This window comes from Ambystoma mexicanum, unplaced genomic scaffold (genome assembly GCF_040938575.1).
Source record: "Ambystoma mexicanum isolate Mex_15411 unplaced genomic scaffold, UKY_AmexF1_1 Mex_scaf56, whole genome shotgun sequence".
In the NCBI taxonomy this organism is placed as follows: Eukaryota; Metazoa; Chordata; class Amphibia; order Caudata; family Ambystomatidae; genus Ambystoma; species Ambystoma mexicanum.
Genome location: NW_027182473.1, coordinates 81,918 through 95,670, shown reverse-complemented (window position 1 = coordinate 95,670; position 13,753 = coordinate 81,918). Strand labels below are relative to the sequence as shown.

At 46.2% G+C, this 13,753-nt stretch overlaps 1 long non-coding RNA gene across 3 annotated transcripts in view; it reads right to left on the bottom strand.

Moving 5' to 3' along the window:
* LOC138562527 (uncharacterized) overlaps window positions 1–13,753 on the bottom strand; it is a 173,500-nt gene that overhangs the window by 90,997 nt on the left and 68,750 nt on the right. For all 3 annotated transcript variants that reach the window (XR_011299337.1, XR_011299339.1, XR_011299338.1), the window contains 2 exons: window positions 8,413–8,439; window positions 3,090–3,116 (listed from right to left, as the gene is read on the bottom strand). This is a non-coding gene — a long non-coding RNA (uncharacterized lncRNA). The remainder of the gene's footprint in view (window positions 1–3,089; window positions 3,117–8,412; window positions 8,440–13,753) is intronic.

The window sequence follows — 13,753 nt, the reverse complement described above, 5'->3', positions numbered from 1 at the left end:
AATACAGGATGCTGGCCATAACACCTCAAGACCTTCCTCTTCTCCTCTTCCTTCTCTCTCCCTCTACCCTGCTAACCTAGCTCCGTGCTCTTTCCCTCTCTCCCTCCTCTTCCATACAGCTGCTGTCTGGCTGGCAGGTGTATCTCAGAGTTTCACAAGTCCGTGGCACTCCCTACCAATCCTCTTCTGCACTTGACTCAGGGCCCTACACGCCACCCACACTCACTGCACTTAAGAATTAACCCAAGAAAGTGACTCTCTCTGCACTTACCCCAGTCTCCTCCGACCGGGTGCACTTGGATCTCCCCTTCCTGTGACCGTCTGTGCACTTGCATGATCCGTACGCACCATGCCTGAGGATCGTCTGTTCTCCCTTGATTTCACCCCTCAATTTGCACTGGTAAACCTACATAATCCCCGTCTAAGCATCAATGCTGCAAAGACCATGCTGCTGGCATCCAGGATTGCTATTGGTCGATCATTTCTTGGGCTCTCTCTCTTTATCTCCTTTATTATAGATAGGAATGATATAAGAAAGTCGCAAGTTAGCCTTGGTCTATCCCTTAGGATACATCTCAACTGAGTTCTTTTCAATCTTTAGGCTTCTGTTGTTTGTTCATTATAGACATGTTCTACTCTTTTTCTACCCCCACAAATAACTCTTAACAATCTTTATAGGCAAGCAAAAATAGTCTCGCTATAGGTAAAAACACTTCTTACACCAAAAGCCAAAATGTTCTCAAGAACAGTTAGCAAAGACAGATTTAATGTATCTAGTTTTACTGAATTCTAAAGTACACTAAAACCATTTCTACAAGGAGTAGTACGAGTGAAGGAGAGATCCCACCAAGACCTGTGAATGAAATATCGTGTGTAAAGGTGATAGACACGTCAGTGCTTCTGAGGCTGGACTGATTAAATAAGGGTGAACTAATGATGTAAAATTCCCTAGAGAGAAAAACATGGTCTATCCAAGAGGATGAAATCCCTCACTTCCAGGTTACGATGACAGGTAATAGGAGATGAATACCCCAGGAATTGATACCATTTCTCCAGATATCACCTCTTTCAGTCTCTTGTTGTTGATTTCAAGAGAGAGAGAGATTCCTTAGACGAAGAAGTGAGATCCCCTACAATATGGAGCTGCATAATCTGAATTAAAGTCACCCCGCTATGATTCTCTCCCCCCTCTCCCCTACTGAACTCCTGGCTGATACTGAGACTGCACTGGTTACCTGGCCACCCACCTGATCTCAGGCCCTAGCCCTGCCCTGCCAGTTACATGCCTATACTGCCTAATGGGCAACCCCTGCACCTGGGGACTGTTTTCTGTATCCCTACAGTCTGCCCACAGTCTGCCCACCAGCACTTATGTCTGAGCTCACCCTGCACTGTCACCAGCTGGCCGTTCTTTTATTTATCTTGAGATGTATTATCCCATGTACTGCACTTTAAAACCCCCCGCACTTTTCTGTTCCCCCTTCCTTTGCACTTGTGCAATCTGAATGACACCTGGCCTAGTAAGATCATTGTCGGGCTGGGCAGAGGTCACCCTTGCAGTTGGATGGCTTGCGTGAAAGAATAACGTTCTGAACCTCAAGAATGGATGTTTTGGTAAAGTTGAAACGGGTGATGGAATCAGGTTCCTTCAAAGGAAAGTCAGGAGTATTATTCTTCGGATGAGGTGGGTGATAAAGTGGTTTTTTTTGTGGCTATTTTATTTTGAAGGGTAGTTACTTTATTGGAGATTGCCAGTTGTATGTCTGAACACCATGTTTTGTCTTTGGTGCAGGTGTCAGGAATGGGGTTGGGAAACTCTAATTCCTTAAGGATGGTAAACAATTCCTTCATACTAGAATTAGCATTGCAAACACGCTTATTGTCGGAGTTAGGCTTCACCACATAGATTTTGTTTTTTTAATGTGATGGCATTTCTGTTAATTTAGTTCTATTGGCTTCTGACGGGAGTAAACTCCAGGAGGTTTCGCAACTCCTCTTTAATTGTTGTAGGTCCTTTAATTGAGGGGTGAACCACTTGTTTAGATGGGTTTTGGGTTTGCTAGGTCTGAGTTTGATTGGGGCAATGTTGTCGAGTGAGGTTAACATAATGGTATTGTACTCCTCAACAAGTGTTTCTGGGTCTAGGTGATCGGACAGCTGGTTGAGGGTAGGGAGGATGGCTGGGATCACTTTATCCACTATGATACTCTTTTTATTCCTAGTTAGGCAAGGTGGGGCAGTTGGGGTGACTAGAGGAAGTGATCTGATGGTAGAAAGTTCAAAGGACAGGAGGAAATGGTCTGTCCAAGGTTGCCGGGAGATGGTTATGATACTGGCAGTACAATTGTAGTCCACCACCCAGTCAAGAATTCTCCCTTTGTTGTGTGTGGGTTCAGTGATTTTTTGGGCTATGCCAAGTTCGGAAAGAATACTGGCGATGGATGTGGCGTGTTTGTCTAGTGGATCATTAAAGCCCAGGTTGAAATCCCATAAGAGTAGTAGTTGAGAAGTAGTTTTGAGATTATTGGATAGCAGGGTGTAAATGTCCTCCTCAAACGTCCCAGTAGGGCTGGGGGGGCTGTAGATAAGGTGAATAGTGAGGGTCTGGCAGTTAAGTAGCAGACGTTTGACTGTGAGGACTTCACAGGATTCGGTAACTTGAGCGGGTGTAATTCTCATAGAATGCTGGATTTAGAGATAATGGCAATGTCACTGCCTTGTGTCTTATCTCTGTCCTGTCTAAGTATGGTGTATCCATCAGGGTCTGCTAAAGAGAGTAAGGGTCTTGATGCTTCGTGCAGCCATGACTCAGTGATGGCAAGAAAATCCAATAAAAATACCACTTTCAAATGCTTCACCTTATTATGACCTTCCTCAATACCCCACATAAAGTATAGGAGTTCAGAGCCTTATTACTCTTCCAAATTGATCACCCTTTCAGTTTATACTTTACTCTGCACACCTCCAAAGGCCAAACACTCCAGTTAAAATATATTCAGAAATAGGCGGCCAGGATGAATCTGCTCTCCTCGTTTACTCAGAAGAAATACTCCAAGTCAGTATACAGAATAAAGACAATGAACAATTACCTGAAGTTTTGGTTGTAGGTGTAGTTGCTAGAAGAGGATTGAAAGACAAGTTTGAGCCATTCTCTGTTTGAATTATATACAGTCTTGCTCTTATCAATAATGCTTAGTACCAGCAATGCATTACATGAGAAACCAGATGCACATATAATTTGTATCAAAAGTCACATATGTTACGACTTGCTGTCATCCACCCTTAAATTCAAGACATCACAAAGAAATTGTGCTAATCCTTCCACATGCTACAACTCATTCTGCAATTCCTTAATAGTTCACAAAAAGTGGAAGTGCCCCGATCCAAAATAGATCACTGCTCCAGACTATTCTAGATTGTACCCAAAGCCTTGATTCTGCACTTACAAGATATTCAGAAAAAGATGGCCAGATTCCTCCAAGGCCTGAGAGGAAACCATTACATTTTAGTAGTCCTCAGCTCCCTACATTAACTCCCAGAAGAAAAAGACATTTCCATAAAATCTGTGTGTGCCATTCACTAAGAGTGCTGGGATGTTGTTGAGGTAACATTCATTGGAACATCACCATGCAAGATCCTCCCAGGGTCATATGATCAGCAAACTACTCTGAACTTCCCATTGACTGTTCAAGTAGGAGAAACTCCTTGTCAGTCTGCGCAGTGCGTCTGCCTCACACATTTGCTCTGTATTTGCCTAAGGGTCGGGTCACATTTGCAAAAATGAATGATTGCTGTAGATTTCATCTACAATTGGCAACTCTAAAGGCTTGGCCCTACCTACCTGAAAAATAACTCGGCTGCTCGTTGTCAGGGTTGTTGCCAAACTAAAGAGTCTGTTCTCTGTGCAACTCTGTCCTGCACTGACCCTACCACTGATCAAAAGAAAGTTTTAACAAACAGAAATAGCTCCAGGATAATGACTCCCTTCTCCTGGTAAACTGAGTCAATATTAGGGTGTTCTTCAAAAATAATTTGCAATGGCTTCTGATTCAACAAATGGTAAGGCCATGAGAATGACTCCCTTCTCCTGGCCTCAGTGGCTCAGCCTTCAGGGTTGTCTACAGAGAGTCTATGTTAACAATCCCTAAATGTTCAAGCGTTGGTTCTTTTCAGCACTATATATATTCCGGTCCTTCCAGTGTATTCTTCTTTATTAACTAAACAGGGGAGACCACTCCCAAAGTGGTCTTGGCTTGTTCTACTATTCCCACCAACACTATTGTTGGAGAGACCACTCTAGTAACTTCCTTAGTTCAGAATGTCTCTCTAATGATTATTGTGACGAGGGAGATTACTCCTCATGCACTCTTCACTTGTGATGCCTTTAACACTGTTACTGTGACAAGGGAGATTACGCCTGCTGCAATCATTAACCTTGGTAGCTAGGTGTTGTTACTGTGACGAGGGAGATTTCTCTCATTATATTCTACACACTTGATAACTTTGGCACTGGTACTGTCACACATGAGATTACTCCCTATGCACTCTTTAATCTTGGTAACTCTAGGGCTGTTACTGTGACAAGGGTGATTTCTCCCATTATTTTCTTCACTCTTGAGAAATTTGACACTGTTACTGTCACAAGGAAGATTACTCCTGATGCCCTCTTTAATCTTGGTATTGGTTGTTTGTTTCCCTGGACGCCACCAGGTTGTTCAGAAGCTCATGTTACCTTGCCTGTCCTGGGAACACATCTCTGATTCTTCCCAGTTTCTCAAGATTTCATTCCTCGATCAACACTTCCAATAGCTATTCTTTCAGGCTCTTGTTGTGTCTATGTGTCTCACGGAGTCTTTGGGTTGACAGCCTGACAGCAGGTCGTTGTTCGACCGCATGGTCCAACTCCCAGAGATCATGCCACCGCCTGGGCTTCCCCAGTCCTTAAGTGAGTCAGTTCCCTGTCGGCTCACATAGTGCTTCCTCTGCTGTTTCTGCTTCTTCTTCTTGTTACCTTCGCCTCCATGTACCAGCTCATTTGCAGGACTGTCATGGTCCGAGGTCCTAACTTCCTGGGCTCTGCTTGATGCCAGCTGTTTATTTCATCAAGTCCTTTTTTGTTTTTTGTCTTGTATCTGGTTCCTCCCCAGCATAGTGCCAAAATCCATCCTTTGTGTCAGTGAAGTACTTTTCATGCCTCTTCGGGGTACTGTCTGGACCTAAAAGAGGCGTAGGTTGCATTACTCCTTCAATCTTCCTCTCTCAGTAGTTTGGGGAGATAAGTTATTATCACTTCGTCTGTGCTTTCCATTCTTCCTCGTCTCAGTGATGTCAAGTCTTAACCAAGGAAGGAAGGGAATATTGCAGTAACGAACATTATTGCATACAGGTGAGATCTCTGAGGACCTGAGATATATCATGGCCTCAATGGTAAGAGCGTTAGGGAATTCCATCATGTAAAAGGAGTCCTTATCAACATGAGGGGCGTCTCTCCCTGTGAGGTCCCACTTTCTGCCACCCTGCGGGAGAATACTATGTAGAGGATTCATCTCCCTATCCTCACATGGAAGGATCCCCCCCTGTGGAAAAGTGAAGGCATCCCTTAAATTGTTACACTCTGCACTTCCGAAGAATTATCTATGTGTCCGTCACTACTCTTGCTGGCTCCAAAAAACTCAGTGGCCTTTGACGCGTATTATTTTTAAGGCATGACTTTAGAGATCCATTTTGTCTCAGCTCAATCGCCTCAGCATTAAGTCATCTTTACTCTCCTTTGAAACAGGCTCTGTGGCTTCTGACTACACCAGTCTGTTGATGGGGCACTGAAGTTCAATAAAAGGCCCCTACCTAGGTTCAAATTCTGTTCCTCGAGCTGGCTTTAGGGTTTATTTTAGTGGAAGGTTGTAAAGGCATCCTGACAAAGTTTACATTATGTGTGGGAGCGAGGGGCCAGTAGGCCCCTCGCAGCCTTCACTTCTCAGTACAAAACTCTGACCAAGTGCCTCGAGTAGTGGGTACGCCCCTCGCCCTTATGCAATGTTAACTTTGGGTGACATTGCGTAGATGTGTCCACTGAGCAGGACACACGGCATCCATTTTTTGTACCCCTTTTGACTCCATCTTGTTGACCAGGCCTCACATTGATAGTACAAAATGCTTATCTCACTTTCCCCGCAGCAGCAGCTTGGAGCACATGGCCCCCACCCTTGTTCCCACTCTGACTGGAAAACTCCACAGCACTATTCTCATGCTGAAACCGGAGGTGCTTGCAACAAATAATAAATGTAACACATCTCTTTTCCTCTGAGATCACTATCCTGCATGTGAACCAACATGAGCTAAGCACGTAGCTCACCCATCTCCACAAAAGTGTCCTTGCCCTCTTACCCTCGCTAGTGGAAACTTATTGCCATTCTAACCCTGTGTCCCTGTAAGATATTCCTTTCATGTGCCAGACCATTGACCATACCGTGATGCCTACACAGCAAACCTTTAACTAACATTAGACCCCTGCTGCACTATATCATGTCCAGTACTAACAAATGCCACATACCTGAGATTCTTGCACGTGTAAGATACACTCTGGTCATTGTATTATAGTGGTCAAGACCCTTAACCTATGACTTGTGTAAATCTAAATACCATAGATAGTATGGGCGCCTGAATGACTTTTATAGAAGCCATGATAAACTACTGACAGTCTTTTTGAACCACTAATATTTAATGCATGCATTATAAAGAATGAATTATATTAGCTTAGATAGTGACCACCATGTTTCACAGCGACCTGAACTTCACCCATCCGGAGCACAGATGTCTGACGTCAATCCTCCCGCCAACCAAGCTGCCAACCCGGAGGAAGAGATGCCACTGACAGCTGAGACAGCGTACAACTGACCAATACGGAATCAACATAGTATCCTATGTTAATTGCATCATACTACTGTATACTGTAAAAAAATGTAATGTAACAATAATTTGTCACAGCGCTCTCAGAGATCTAGATATACTTTTTCCTTGAACTGTTGCAGCCTGCTCTTTTGTGGCTTATTCTCTGTCTGGAGAGAGTTTGTTTTATTCATTTTGCACGTGTAAGTCAGGGAGGGAACAAACATTTGTTCACCACAGTGTGGCAAAAATCTCAGATTAAGTGAAATGTGCCTTTCTGATGGGGGGCTCTAACATGAGTCCAGCAGCCACCACACAAGTCGCTCAGTTCCTGATGAGGGAGACAGGGATCCCTCTTCATCTGAATGTGTCTCTTCTGCCTGATGGTACTCATGCTCTCACACTCACATTTCTAGTGTTAAGCATGTTCTCTAGTGATCAAACTCTTAAGTTATGGGCCTCCCTAGTGTGTTTTAGGCTCTGTCAACTCCACTTCATGACGACTGCCTCCACATTATCAACCCAGAAAATCAGATCTCGTGGTCTTCCAGCATTTTCACGTTACCCTCTATGTGCATCAATGTTGCTGAACATCTTATCCTCACTGCTGATCATCACTTTGAGGTCTGGTTAGATGCAAGCTATTCCAACCTCTGGGCATCTTCATACTCTTAATGAGCCATAAACTGCCCTTAAACATCTCCACTAAAGCTAGCAACGGTTTAGCCATGAGGTCTAGTAGATTTGGTAGAGGTTACATTCTGTCATTATCCTGGACACATTTTCCTTTTCACCCGAGGCCAACGGTTGCTGTCTAAAAGTACACAATGTTGTCTTCATGCTAGACCATGCACTGGTATAATTATTTAACTATTGATGTATGCATCATGAGATAATTTAGCAGTTGTGCTACAGAAAACAAGCATATACATAATATCTGGAAAGGAGTCCTGTGTCTGTATGGGATTTCCTCTGTAAAATGCAAGCACATTGCTTTGCTTGTTACCTCAGCTGACATATTCCAAGCTAGCAATGCAAATGGATGTTTACTGTTTTCGTTTCGACCATATGTCCCACACACAACTGGAACGAAACACAAAGTTGAGCCATACTCGCTGTGCATCGGAACTAGTGCTCCCCTTAGTATTGGAATTCGTTAAGATCAACCTATTAGTTCACAAACCAGATTTAAATATGGTGTGTTATATCAGCCACATATATTTATTATTGCTTACTGTCACCCTTCAGATTAATGACAACACAGAAAATGGTGTTACCACTTTCAAATGCTTCACCTTATTATGACCTTCCTTGACACGCCACATAAAGTAGAGGCATTCAGAAACTTGTTACTCTTCCAAATTGATCACTGTTTCAATTTATACTTTACTCTCCACACCTTCAAACGCCACACACTCCCGTTAAAATGTATTCAGAAATAGGCGGCCAGGATGATTCTGCTCTCCTCATTTACTCAGAGGAAATACTCCAAGTAAAGTATACAGAATAATGAAAATTGACACTTACCTGAAGTTGTGGTTGTAGGTGTAGTTGCTTAAGGATTGAAAGACAAAGTTGAGCCATTCTCTGTTTGAATCGTATATAGTCTTGCTCTTATTAGTAATGCTCAGTACAAGCAATGCATTAAATTAGAAAGCAGATGTACATATAATGTGTATCAAAAGTCACATATGTTACGACTTGCTGTCATTCACCCTTCAAATTCAAAACATCACAAAGAAAATGTGATAGCCCTTCCACATGATAAAACTCACTCTGCACTTCCTTAATATGTCACACAAAGTAGAGGTGCCCCCAACCAAAATAAATCACTGCTCCAGACTCTTCTTGATTGTACCCAAACGCTTGATTGTGCAGTTGCACGTTATTCAAATAAAGATGTCCAGGTTCATCCAGGGTCTAAGAGGCAACCTTCACATTTTAGTATTCCTCAGTTCCCTACATTAACTCCCAAAAGACAAAAACATTTCCATAAAATCCTTGTGTGCCATTCCTTAGCGTACTGGGATTTTGGCAAGGATACAATCATTGGAACGTCACAGTGCATAGTCCTCCCAGGGACTTGTGATCAGCAAACTACTTTGAACTTGCCATTGACTGTTGAAGTAGGAGAAACTCAGAGTCTGGCTGTGCAGCCCTGCAGGTGTCTGCTTATGGAGCAATTTCTTTAGCTGCATGAAATCATTTTGCACCCGTCTGCACTTGGCCTCACACTTTTGCTCTGTGTGTGCCTTGGGGTCGGGTCACATATAACGTGGTGAGAGACCCTTCTCAGGTGTAGGATTCTCCTTGATCCTGATTTCACCAGATTGGTTAAACAAGATACTGCTGCAGACTGCATCTGCACTTGGCCTCAGATTTTGCTGTGTGTTCCACGGATGAGGCACATGCAGCGTATTTGCCTGATTATCAAGGTTCAGGCTTTTCCTTCATCTTAATGCTGCTGCGTTGCAAAAATGAACGATTGCTGTAGATTTCATCTGCACTTGCCTACTCTAAAGGCTTGGCCCTACATAACTGGAAAATAACTTGGCTGCTTGTCATCAGGGTGGTTGTCCAACAAAAGAGCCTTCTGCTGCGCAACTCTGCCCTGCACGGACCCTACCGCTAATCAAAAGAAGGTTTTAATAAACAGAAATAGCTCGAGGATAATGACTCCTTTCTCCTGGTAAATTGTGTCAGTCATAGGCTGTTCATCAACAACCATTTGCAATTGCTTCTGATTTCTCCTGGCCTCAGTGGTTTAGGCTTAAGGTCTGTCTCCAGAGAGTCCTTATCACCATGAGGGGAGTCTCTCCCTGTGAGGTCCCACTTTCCACCACCCCGCGGGAGAATACTGCATAGAGCATTCATCTCCCTATCCTCACATGGAAGGGTCCCCCCCTGTGGTAAAGTGAAGAGATCCCTTAAATTGTTACACTCCGCACTTCTGACCAATTATCTATTTGTCTATCACTCCTCTTGCTGGCTCCAGAAAAGCCAGTGACCTTTGATGCGTATTCCATTTAAGGCAGGCCTTTAGGGATCCACTGCGTCTCAGCTCAATGGCCTCAGTATTAAGTCACCTTTATTCTCTGTTGAAACAGGATGTGCCTGCTTCTGACTACTCCAGTCTGTTGATGGGGCACTGAAGTTCAATAAGAGGCACCCACCTAGGTTCAAATTCTGTTCCTCAGGCTGGCTTTAGGGTTTATTTTAGTGGAAGGTTGTAAAGGCATCCTGACAAAGTTTATAGTATTCACCCCAGTGTGGCAGACATCTCTGATTAAGTGAAATGTGCCTTTCTGATGGGGTGCACCCTAGTGAAAGGGCTCTAACATGAGTCCAGCAGCCACCACACAAGTCACTCAGTTCCTGATGAGGGAGACAGGGATCCACCTTCACCTGAAAGTGTCTCTTCTGCGTGATGGTACTCATGTTCTCATCCTCACATTTATAGTGTTATAGTGTACATGTTCTCTACTGATCACACTCTTAAGTTATGGGCCTCCCCAGTGCATTGTAGGCTCTGACAGCTCCACTTCATGACGACTGCCTGCACATTATTAACCCAGAAAATCAGATCTCGTGGTCTTCCAGCATTTTCACGTTACCCTCTATGTGCATCAATGTTGCTGAACATCTTATCCTCACTGCTGCTTTGAAGTCTGCTTAGATGCGAGCTATTCAAACCTCTGGGCATCTTCATACTCTTAATAAGCCATACAATGCCCTTAAACATCTCCACTAAAGTTAGCAATGGTTGAGCCATGGGGTCTAGTAGATTTGGAAGGGGTAACATTCTGTCATTATCCTGGACACACTTTCCTTTTCACCCCAGGCCAACGGGTGCTGTTTAAAAGTGCACAATGTTGACTTCATGCCAAACCATGCACTGGCGTAATTATGTAACTATTGCTGAATGCATCATGAGTTAATTTAGCAGTTGTACTACATAAAACATGCATATACATACTATCTGGAAAGGAGTCCTGTGTCTGTATGGGATATAGGGGGTAATTTATAGAATCCAGCGCACAAGTGGCGCATGCAGCTGACGCACCGTGTGCGTGTGTGACAGCCTTTGCCAAACGCGTGTGCCAAAATCTATTTCCATGCACAGCGTATTCATGGATTTCAACATCCATTACCAGCGGTGGAGCTGAGTGCCGCAGCAATCCTGCAGCAGCGCCAGTTACGCCCCCAACCCCTACTCGTGCGCCATGCACAGCGCACAAATCCCGTACATGGCGCAGAGGCCAGTGGACCAGCATACAGCCCCCCAACCACAAAAACACCTGTAAAACTCCCCGGGAACCCCTCCGAATACATGTACACCCCTGCACGAAGGAGAATCACACGCAAATGGGCCTGTGCGAGCGGGGTACGTGTATTACTAGGGTTCACGGGGAGTTTCACACGTGATTGGCCCTGTGCATGCGGGGTACGTGTATTACTGGGCTTCGCGCGGAGTTTCACACGCGATTGGCCCTGTGCGAGCGGGGTCCGTGTATTACTGGGGTTCGCGCGGAGTTTCACATGCAATTGGCCCTGTCGGGCGGGGTACGTGTATTACTGGGGTTCACGGGGAGTTTCACACACAATTGGCCCTGTGCGAGCGGGGTACGTGTATTACTGGGGTTCAGGGGAATTTCACATGCAATTTCGCTGTCAGAGCGGGGTATGTGTATGCACTGGTAGTCCCACACGTGAAATGGCAGTGTGGGTCCTCCCAGGTGTGCCCTCTACCCCCTCTACGGCCCCTGCAGGCAGCCCACACCACAGGGGACTACCCTGCACCCCTGGTCATGTCCCGCACGCAGCCCATCCACCATGGGCATGCCCCCTAGCCAGCCCACATGTCGCTGTGCATTAGTGATCACCAACTCATGTCCCCCAGCACCCCCACCCACCCAGCAGTGAGGCTCAGGCCCTGACTCATGTCCCCCAGCACCCCCACCCACCCAGCATTGATGGGCACCTCCAGGAGGCCCCGACTCATGTCCCCCAGCACCCCCACCCACCCAGCAGTGAGGGGAACCTGCCAGCAGGCCCTGACTCATGTCCCCCAGCACCCCCACCCTCCAGCAGTGAGTCCCAGGCCCTGACTCATGTCCCCCAGCACCCCCACCCACCCAGCAGTGAGGAGCACCTGCCAGCAGGCCCTGACTCATGTCCCTTAGCACCCCCAACCACCCAGCAGTGAGGGGCACCTGCCATCAGGCCCCAAATCACGTCCCCCAGCACCCCACCCACCGAGCATTGACTGGCACCTGCCAGAAGGCCCTGACACATGTCCCCCAGCACCCCCACCCCCAGCAGTGAGGCTCAGGCTCCGACTCATGTCCCCCAGCACCCCCACCCGCCCAGCATTGACAGGCACCTGCCAGCAGGCCCCGACTCATGTCCCCCAGCACCCCCACCCCCTAGCAGTGAGGCTCAGGCCCCGACTCATGTCCCCCAACACGTCATCATGATCCACAATCATGGCCTCATGGCCTCCCAAATCCCACTGCACGCCACCCCTGTACAAAGACCCAGCCAAGTATCCCATCCACCTCACATTGAAATGCCCATTACATGATACAACCCAAAAGAATGTACATCAACACATGTTTGTCACACACACACAATGGGTGCTGGTGATTGTGAAAACCTACACCGTGACATGCATGAAACCAATGAGAGAAGTAATAAACAAAAATGTATTGAACACAAAAAGAATGTAATCAAATGAAAACATGAAAAAAATGTTTGAAAAAAAGATGAAATGCAGCATGTCCAAAACACAAAAAGAAAAACATGAAGTCTGAATCCAAATAAATCGAAATTAAAATGTGTCCAAAGTCTCTGGCCACCAAATCAAATCCAAAATAACCGGAAACAGTAAAATCCATTGCTCCATGGTGAGAAAAATAATAATAGATAAATCCACTGTTCAACTATGTACAAAGAAGTAATCCAGGGTCCATGAGCCCAACGAATGAAATGAAACCCAGCAAAAAAAAAATTAATAAAGAACTATATACAAAAAGGTGGGGCATAGTCCAAGCGCCCCAAATGAATGAAAAAGATAAAGGAAACCTAAAACTACAAACTATATACAATGGCGGCGGGCTTGTCCGACGGCTCACTTCCCGATTTCCCGGGCCAGGGCATCATCGAATTCCTGCTCGATGTCCTGGAGGCGGTCCTCTTCCATGGCCCCGAGGGTTAGCAGGGACGATGACATGTTGACCTCCAACTCCCTGCGAATTGCCTCGAGGCACTCAGCCCGCCTCAGTGCCCTCCGCATGGAGTTCTCCGCCCTGACCATTGTGAGCTGTGCCTCTTCCGCCGGTCGCTGCTCCGCATCTATGGCCTGGCCCAACCGCTGCCACACGGAAGACACTTGTAATCCTGGGTCCTCCTGCCCTCTGGCCGATGCCTGCCCCTCGGATGTTGAAGGCCCCGAGCCATCATGGCTCCCACCTTGTTGCTGCTGCTGCTGTGCCCGTGCCCTGGCTCTTGCTGCCTGCATGTCCTCCTCCGGCTGGGGTGCAGTTGTTGAGGTGGCCACCCCTGCTGGACATCCGACTCCCGACTGTGGCAGGGATGTGTCTTCCACCAGCCTGGCCGCAGGGTCAGAGACAGCTCCACAGGGTACCCAGGTGATACATGGGTGGGAAGATGACATGGAGGACGACTGGCGCATAGGGGGTTCAGGTGAGAAGGGAGTCGGAACAGGGTCCAGCATATGGAGGAATCCAGCCTGGTGACCCGTCCCAGTAGGTCAACGCGTTCAATGAGGCATCCGAGATGACGTGCAGTGTCTTCACAAAAACACTGCAGGTCACCTTGCATGCCCCGTTGACACAACGCCATCCCA